This window comes from Siniperca chuatsi, linkage group LG14 (genome assembly GCF_020085105.1).
Source record: "Siniperca chuatsi isolate FFG_IHB_CAS linkage group LG14, ASM2008510v1, whole genome shotgun sequence".
In the NCBI taxonomy this organism is placed as follows: domain Eukaryota; kingdom Metazoa; phylum Chordata; class Actinopteri; order Centrarchiformes; family Sinipercidae; genus Siniperca; species Siniperca chuatsi.
In genome coordinates, this window is record NC_058055.1 from 16,858,367 (window position 1) to 16,867,751 (window position 9,385).

Below are 9,385 nucleotides of genomic sequence, written 5' to 3' on the forward strand. Positions count from 1 at the left end.
TCTTGGGAATGTGTGGGAGGCCTGAGAAGTCGGCTGGAATCACAGCTCTTCAGCATGTCAGACGTACTGAATATTGTAGTGTAATGCCACTGCAGCAGGCAGATGAAGACATTTAAGAGCTAAAGTAATGTGGGTAGATTGTAATGTGGTAATGTGGTTGCAACATCTTTGACAAGCTGTAATTGGTCAGTATTTCTCCCTGGTAGACCAGAAAACAAGTCATTACAGTATTCTGGTGGACTAATAAAAGAAATGTACAAATCATTTTGCAAAATGAAACGAAAATTCTTATTTTAAGAATGTAACATACACACAGTACTGTATATTTGAGTATATTGTCACCATTCAACATTAGCAAAGCAGAAGAAAACTAATAGCCCATAGGTTTGAGGTGTTGGGAGGAAAAGTGAGATGAGGTGAGAGGAGAGTAAATGTCTAATGATGGATTAACCCTTCAACCAACCGCAGGAGAGCAGCCTCCATCAATCCATCAACAAGGACAGCAAACCACCAGTCACACCACAGGGTGTAGAAAAGACCCGCCCTCTCTCTATCTGGACATTCACGCACAGACTCACTGCCATACATACAAGCCCACACGTGCAAATCCACAGAGAGGAAAGCAGTAAATTAAACCTCAGACTTTCTCCTGAGATGAACTCAGATGGTTTAATGCTCCTTTTTCTTCTCTTTGACAAACATACTTTTCTCAGCTCATTTTTCTAGTGTTTTCCCTGCCACATTCCCAGGCTGTCCCACTGCAATGCCAATGTTTTCAATAGAGTAACATATCAGACCTAACCCAAACCAGAACCCAATGCTGCGGCTGCAACCGCGGGAGTAAAACAATGTATGACTCCAGGGACACCTACAAGTCCAGGAGGCAAATAACCCTTTTGTCTGTGCCAGATTTTATTTTATTTTGTCTCTCTGTTTCTCCCAGTGTCTCTGCTGTCATAGTCTGTCTTTCTTTACCTCCTGCTCCTCTCTGGTGGTGATGTGCGGTAGACCTCAGACTATTGTGTTGCAAATGTGAAAGTTTTCCTAAATAGACCCTGGTCTATTCTATTTATGGGAGACGGACAGGCCACAGCATGTTTTCTATGAAGGCTTCAGGTTTTTCTTACATGTACATTACATTTACATCTGTTTTTATACTGGGAGCGGCATTTTTCTTGTTTCTCTATTTTTGTAAACCAGAGACTGAAGCTACTTGAAATAACTTGTACTGTAGTTGATGTTGTGCCATCAGAAGAATTATAAAGGAAAATTCCAGTTCATTACAACTCGTAAGCCATCAATCATATGAGTAATATATATTAGTATTAGTAAGTTGATTGCTGCGCTCTGGGAAAGCAGCAAAACACATGTCAAAAAGTCTAAAAAGACGTCCAAGGGGCAATTAACACAAGCAGTCTGATGATCAGACAGGTTTTATACAAAGCTCGAGGTTAGCCAAACTTATTTGGAAGAAAGAACAAAGGCGCTCACTTAAATTTGTATCTTCAGATAATATGATTTAGATCATTTTGTTATAAACTTGTTATAAGCTGTCTGATCTTCTAATCGCTCATGTTTACTGCCTAAGTCTGTTGGACTTAGTTGTCACTGTGTTCTCAGATCTCAGCAGTTACTTTGGTGAGTACACACAGTCAGCGGCAGAAGTATTCATAATGTGTATTTTACATAAGTAAAAGTAGAAATACCACAATTTCAAAATACTCTTTTACATTTAAAATGTTACCTAAACTTGCAATAACTGATTTTCTGACCTATGGAAACAAGTGTGAACACAACACTGACATTCTATAACCTTTTAAGTTGATATGGTGAACTTGTTAGCAAACAGTTGATTATTATTTACACATCCAGCAGTTATGGAGCAACATTAGTGTTCATCTGAAGACGTGTTTGTGGCCACCTGGTGAATATAAGTCCAATATTAACGCTCTCTTAGCTCTGTTTTTTTGTCTCTACCAACTCCTGAGGGAAATATCTGGCTCTTTAGAGGATACATTATCCACTATGTTCACCAGCTAGTCGCTAACTGTAGCCCTTTTTACACAGAGATCCTGTAATATTGGCGTAAAGATGAGCCGTCATTATGCCGGCTTAGCTTTTTTACACTGAACCAAACAACGGCGGCAGAATACTTCCCAAGTGTGTGATTTTAGATAGCATGCCCGTGTTCTGGAAAGTACTCCCTCAACGTAGGCAGAGGTGATTGTCATAGAGCTGCTGTTCCAGCAGTTGGGAAACAACACATGGGAGCTTTACTTTGGTCTTGAGAAGCTGCAGCCTTTATTCACTGACAAACTGCAACCTACACTGTACATTTACTGCCAGACTGACAACTTCACAGCTCACCTTTTCCTCTGCACGGCTCGCATTCTGCTGCTCTCTCTCTATTGATCAACCACACACTCACTATGCACACGTGTCCCGTCCTGCCGGCTCACCCTTTTTACACAGACATTGATTCAGCTCTGTTACTACCTCCACTGACGGCTCAAAGGCGGAACAACAATTCCCCCACCATTCAGTGTTCATACATTTTATACAGAACGACGAGACGGAATAACAGCGCTACAATCCCGCCTTGAACAAGCTGTGAACAGGTACAGTGGGTTTTTAAAGGTTTTTCACTGAAAACAGCTACCTGCTGCAGTCGAAAACAAGGCTATGAGAGCGGTGAGAGTGAACCAAAACAGTAAAGTTTGCGGTTGGACAGCTAAACTATGAGCTGAAGCTATGTAAAGCCGAGTGGAGCTAAAGATTCGGGTGGTAATTCTCTGTAGGTTTGTCACTGTGAGAGACCCCTTTCACTTTCATGATACATGTTATTGTAAAAATATTGATATTGATTATATTTAAGTCTGTATTATCAGCATAATGCACTTAAAGTAAATGGCTGAATTTATATAGCACTTTCCTCACTATGCAGGCAAAATGGGCTCTGTCAGTGTTACAATATTATATTAGTGGATTATAATTACTGATGCATTAACATGTAAACAGCATATTAATGATGTAGCTGGCTGCTGTAGAGCTTAGTTTACCCTTTTTACATACTCTTGGGTGTTAATGTACTGTATAACAATGTATTTCATTGTATATGCTCATTACAGGTTTTTAATGTTTAAAATGTTAATCTGCAAAGTGTCTAGTAGCTGTAGCATCCAAGTAAATGTAGTGGAGTAAAATTTACAGTATTTCCCTGTGAATAAGAGTGAAAGTATAAAGTAGCACATGTAGTACTAGAGTACATATACTTAGGTTGTTCCCACCCCTGTAACATATTGAAATGATAGCCAGAACTATGACAACAACACAGATGTGGTAACAAACCTGAATCATGGCTTAATAATGTGTGCCTCAGTAAAGCAGGACGTTGATTTTTGAAATTGTTGATAGAGCTTTGACCATCATTAATCTGTTATAAATTGATGTTAAGAGGGAATGGTCAGTTCCATACATGAATCAGGTAAAATGTCAATTTAAACTGAGTTTGAAACACAGTCTGTACAGGACTTGGAGGTCAGCGACAGACTCACTCTGGCTTCTCGGGTTTCTGTTGTCATATTTCTGGGAATTTGATGCAATGTTTGGAAACCGAGCTGCAGTCAGGCAGGGTGGATCTCAGTTTCAGTGTGACTGTGTGTATGTGAGCGACAGTTTATGTGTATGTCTTCTGTCTACACCAACTCTGTCCAGCCAGAGATGATTGTGTCATTACAGCATCCAGGGTGTGAGAGCTCTCTCTCTCTCTCTCTCTCTCTCTCTCTCTCTCACACACACACACACACACACACACACACACACACACACACACACACACACGCACGCACACACACACACACACAGAGTGTCAGGGTTTATCCCCTCTCTTGTCCTGGTCTCTGTCAGTCATACACTGTGTTCTCACTCCTCACTCTTCTGATGTCATTTGGGAGTGGATTGATGGGCGGAGGGGGCTTATGAGAAAGACAGAAGCACACACTCACACACACACACACACACACACACACACACACACACACACACACACACACACACAGATCTGGTGGGGTGTTAATAGTGAATTATGGGTTTTTAATGTCTAACACTGTGGCTGATCCAGAGAGGAAAGTCAGGCCAACTAGCCGTTAATCAAACCATTTCACTATACGTGTGTGTGTGTGCGCCTCACTTCTGATGCTTGTGTCTACACAAAACAATTCACAGCAGGCGTCAGATACACATGCATGCAAACACTCGTAAACACAAACAGCATGTGAGAAACTGAGAAGAAAGAAATGAGAAGAGAAATTACGAGAATGAAAGAGAGAAAGTCAGAGAATATGGGGTAGAAGAAAAGGTAAAGATAAACAGAGTGAGAAAGCGATGTAGAGAAAGGATAATGGCTTCCATATGAGAATGTCAGAGCTTTTTCCGGCTTGCTTCTTGGTGTAATCATATCAGCAGTCGGGCCGTTTCCAACCTTCATAAATGTGAAGTATGCAGCAAGTTCAGGATCCAACTTCCTTTACATAAACACCCTTTAGAATAACAATCCAGTTGGATGTGAGTGTGTGAGAGTGTGTGTCCACTCCTGTGCGTGAGAGAGAGGGTTTGCATACAGTATGGCATACACATATTTGTGTACGTGGCCTTGAGTGTGTCGACTTACAGTACAAGTTATGCATTTTTGTGTGTGTGCATGTGTGTGTGCAGATTAGGAGGTGATGAGTGAAGTGAGTTAAAGCACTCTTGTCAGCCATAAAGTGTGTGTTGGGAGTTCAGTTACTCCTGTGTCACGAAGATAGATTAGATATTCCTAAACATGATGATTTTGATATTTCCAACATTTATTTGCCTTTAATGTTCTTGCCACAACTTTATGCAGAAAAATAGAGACATGAGAAAAAAGATATATACCTCGCCAATTAAATTCTTATCTGGATTGTAGTTCTAAAAAGCAGCCATAAAAAACCTTGTCTCCTCTACCAGTGTTGGAACGAGAAAATGTTCAACCAGTTGGCATCCCTAACAGCAATGTTGTCGCCTGGCAAAAAAGTTGTCTCAACTTTAAAATACAATACAAGTGCACATTCCTGGTAGAATTCTTTGTAACATAATGTTCTTATGTCTACTGTTTACCTGTCATCGACACAAAGGATAAGATGATTGTTAGTGTTATAACTTTCCAGAGTTGTAAAGTCGTTTCTCATAGTATTATGAACTGCTCTGCAGTGTTTTGGAGTCTGATAATCCTTCAAAGTCATTACTCAAACCTGCCTGGATTTCATTGTCTCACCAATTCCTTGAGTGACATGCAGCTCTTTGCATTCTTTTTTTAAACACAGGGCTGTTTTATGTCTGAGTGCCTGGGAAGCTTTGATCCCCCAAAATTGTTTTCTACCCTTGTATTGAACTGGCATTAATTAAAAGACAGGTCTGGACCAGAATCTTCTGTCAGCATTTTTAATCAGGAATGTAAAGACCTAAATGCTGTTTGGTTGGAGACTTTGGGGTCAGTTTTGCTACTAGCAACTTTGAGTGAGTCTACTTCAATGTATTAATTTAAAATCTACATCATTTTAAATTAATTTAACACAGACTGTATTCTTTTGGCATCTATCTCATATTTTTGTTACAATGAAACATATGTTAAAGGCCCTGCACACCCACACAGGTGTTTTAACTTATTCTTGCTGCTCAGGTTGAAGGTGAGTGGAGCTATGCTGGGAAGTAGATGATGCCACCAAATTTCATGTACTGCTAAAAGTCATAAAAGTGTTATCCCACTCTTAACAGGTGCACCAACAGGAGAGTGAGAGAGATGCCAGTCAAGCACAGCCTGAACACACTCATACAGCTTTAAGAGGAGGTCTAATCAGGCAAGGTAAGTGAAAACACCCGCGTAGATGAATCATAGATGCGTTCGGTCTTTAATATATCAAAATCCAGGGTCTGATTCCCCTTATTACTAGAAGATTTATATCAGTCTCCTGCCTTGGTTAAATGCGGAGCTGGAGTCAAGACATGGTTAGAGTAGCTTAGCATAAAGACTGGAAGCTGGGGGAAACATCTAACCTGGCTATGTCTAAAGTTAAAAATCCACCTACCAGCACCTCTAAAGCTCAATAATTAACACATTATATTTTGTTTGTTTAATCTGTACACAACCCGAAATGTAAAAATAACAATTTGTGGTTTTAAGGGAGGTTACAACAATTAACAATTTCTTCTCAAGCCTCGTCCTTAATGCACAGACATGAGGTTGATATTGATCTTCTTCTATCTCTCAGAAATAAAGCATATCCAGTAAGCTAATTTCCAAAAAGCAATTCCTTTAAGTTTTTTTTAGGCTGCATGTAACTTATGTGGAAAGTTCTCTGGTTTTTGTAATAAATACATTTCTGAAAGAAATTGGCTGAAATCCCACCAGCAGCACACGATGACTTCTTCCTCAGAGTTTTTGTGAAGCTATAAGAATCTCACTCTACTTCTGGTCTCAGAAATGCATACAAATGAGTCTGTTGGACCATTGTGCTGAAAACAATAGAGTTATAAAAGTTATAGAAAAGGTTTTTTCACTTTCATCAAAAATGTGCAGTTTTTATTCAAACAATTTAACTGAAGCAAAACAAATTAAAATTTTTTTAGACAAGATGTTGCATTTGAAAGAGGCCGCCGGGTCTGCTAGACAGCAGTTCTGTATCGAGGGGTTAAAGTCCATGGCAGCTGATGAACTATTGACTGTTCGATCCCTGGTGGTGTGTTTCTGTGTTTACTGCAGCAGGAGATCAAACCACGCACAGTGCTCGGTGTTACACACTCGAGCCACGGTTCTCTGAAAAAGGGCTCCCAGGGGTCGCTGAGGGGGTCAGTGGAGGCTGCAGACCTACTGCCTGAGCACTCAGCTGGCAGCAGAGCGCTTCAGAGGGCTGCACTGGGGATATGTTGAGAAACTGTAAAAACACTGGGTGAGTGTGTGTGTGTTTATGTGCTGTAAGCTCCCTCTGCTCAAATATTCACAAATTAGCTAATATCAGGAGTTAAGTTACACACACACACACACACACACACATACACCCACACTTCTCATGGTCGACTGGGCAGAGGCATTATTCAATTGGCTCAGGTTCAACAGCAACATCAGTGAGATAGAGAGGATTATGGGGGAGTAAGCTCTGCCCTAAGAGGTTAAAGTGATACATATTTCTCGTAAATATATGTCTGTTTTGCTAGTTTTGAATGTTGATTGAAATAACACAGTAGTGATTCAACATAGACTCAGGTGCTCTGCTGTTCTAATTACTTGATATTGGGCTGGAATTTAGTGATAAAATGATGCAGTAACCAATGCAGTTTTCCTGCAGCAGGAAAAGCATTTTGTTCGGAATAAACATAAAACGTTTCGGCCAAGTCGTGACCAAAACAGGTCATCCAGTAATCTCAGGGAGGATCGGTCTCAAACTGCTCCCGATTGGTAAATGAAAGTGTGTATGTGGGTGAATGTGAGGCCCTGTAAAGCCCTTTGCACTGCTGCACTGTCCTCTTCCATAAGTGTGACAGAACAGGGTTAGCATGTGTAGTGATAGCATGAATGAACGCATAAAAAAATGGCCGGCACTTACACAAATTTCATCAACAGTGTCATGGATGCCGTCCACGGTGCTGATTGGGGAGAACTCCGCTGTGTTCACCGAAAACATGCTGGTGGGGACTGATGACTAAAACAGGCTTGGATTCAAATCCAACCCGTGGCCCTTTGCTGCATGTCATCCCTCCTCTCTCTCTCTCTCGCTCTCTCTCTCTCTCTCTCTCTCCCACATTTCCAGTTTCTCTTCAGCTGTTCCTATCAAATAAAGGCAAAAAAAAGAGTATACCCTGTTGATTCAGATTCTGGTTGTCGAGTCTTCCAATGCAAAACAACCTTATTTCCAGTCAGTCATACCTCAGTTAAGAGAGTGATTTACAAACAAAAATGACTTATTGTTTGGTACAAAGTCACACAGGTTGTTGCTTCAGTTGCTTATTATTAACAGGCAATCTTCTCGCTACGCTTGTGAGTGTTGGCGCGTCCACAGCAACAAGGGAGAGGCAGTGTTGCACAACTTTTTTTGCTTCAAAGGAGGTCTTCAAGTCCATTTTGTTCTGTCTAATTTGTGCATTGGTACGTGAGTGATGCCAAAACTGACCTGAGTGTAGAGCAGTACTGTGGCTAAAGAGATCCAGCGTGACTCTGGACTGCAGCCGGTGCTGTTGTGCAGCTGACGCATTGCTTTCACTGCATGGCTGGTGAAGACAAAGTACAAATCAGCATTTAATGTCTATATTATAATGCTGGTCCTACTGTTTTCTCTGAATGCCAATCATCAAAGCCAAGATCTATTATACTAAGAAAAATGATCTGGTATACTGTCTGCCTTCATTCCCCATATATTTATTCTGCAAGAAGCACCGTTCTCCTGTCCTCTGTGCTGTGTGGTTTCAGAGCGTTCTGCTGTCAGCTGTTTGGCAGAAGCTTCTCATGCAGAAGCTCAGGCCTGGATTCAGTGTTTCTGCAAGGTGAACAGAAACTCACGACCGTGACATTTTACTTTAATGTCTGGCCTTTAACACAGCGGCTGGACAAGATCCCTGCCAGAACACTGTGTGTGGTCTCTGTGTGTGTGTGTGTGTGCGATGCTTGTGCTGATTGGGATAGGCATTACTCTGTGTGGGGCTTGATGATATCACATTCACATTTTGTAGTCTGACACACACACACAGCCTTCACACAATGGCAGTGACATCATCATCACCATCCAAACCAGAAGTGCTGAATTTTCTCGGATGATATCATCATCAATCGTCCCTGCCAATCACCACAAATTTCTGGCATCATCTCATTGATAACCACAACTTCCTGGCAATGTGTGATATCATTTGGTAGTAGGTGATGATGTCACATTTCCAGATTAAAAGTGGCTAAGAAAGAGCATTTCATTCTTCACAGATCATTAACTGGCAACAGAGGGGATGCTGGAACTAAATTAAATATAAACCCAATAGAGTCCAAGACAAGACCAGAACAAAACAGAACAAAGCAGAACAACAGAGAGCAGATTCATCTGCTTGTTGTAAAGAGAGATGCAGGTAAATGAAAGAAGCAATAGATGTTTTGTTACAAGAAGGGGACCAACAAGTCAACAAAATAAATATTGTTTTCAGAATTTGTTTTGAGTATTTGATGATTGTCTGTCAGTCCATCACTTTGCTACAGACTGAAATGTACAGACATTTATGTTCCCCAGATGAATCCTGCTGACTTTGGTGATCCCCTGACATTTCGCCCAGTGCCATCATCAGATCAAAATTTTATTTGTTCAGTACTTTGGTTTATGATCAAATACCT

The 9,385-nt window shown here is 40.9% G+C and overlaps 1 long non-coding RNA gene across 1 annotated transcript; it reads left to right on the top strand.

Annotated features, from left to right (window-relative positions):
• Positions 1–2,475: 2,475 nt before the first annotated feature.
• Positions 2,476–7,869, top strand: LOC122888398. Its single transcript, XR_006380690.1, has 4 exons — positions 2,476–2,618; positions 5,797–5,884; positions 6,782–6,968; positions 7,640–7,869. It is a non-coding gene; the product is annotated as an uncharacterized LOC122888398 (long non-coding RNA).
• The last annotated feature ends 1,516 nt before the right edge of the window (positions 7,870–9,385 follow it).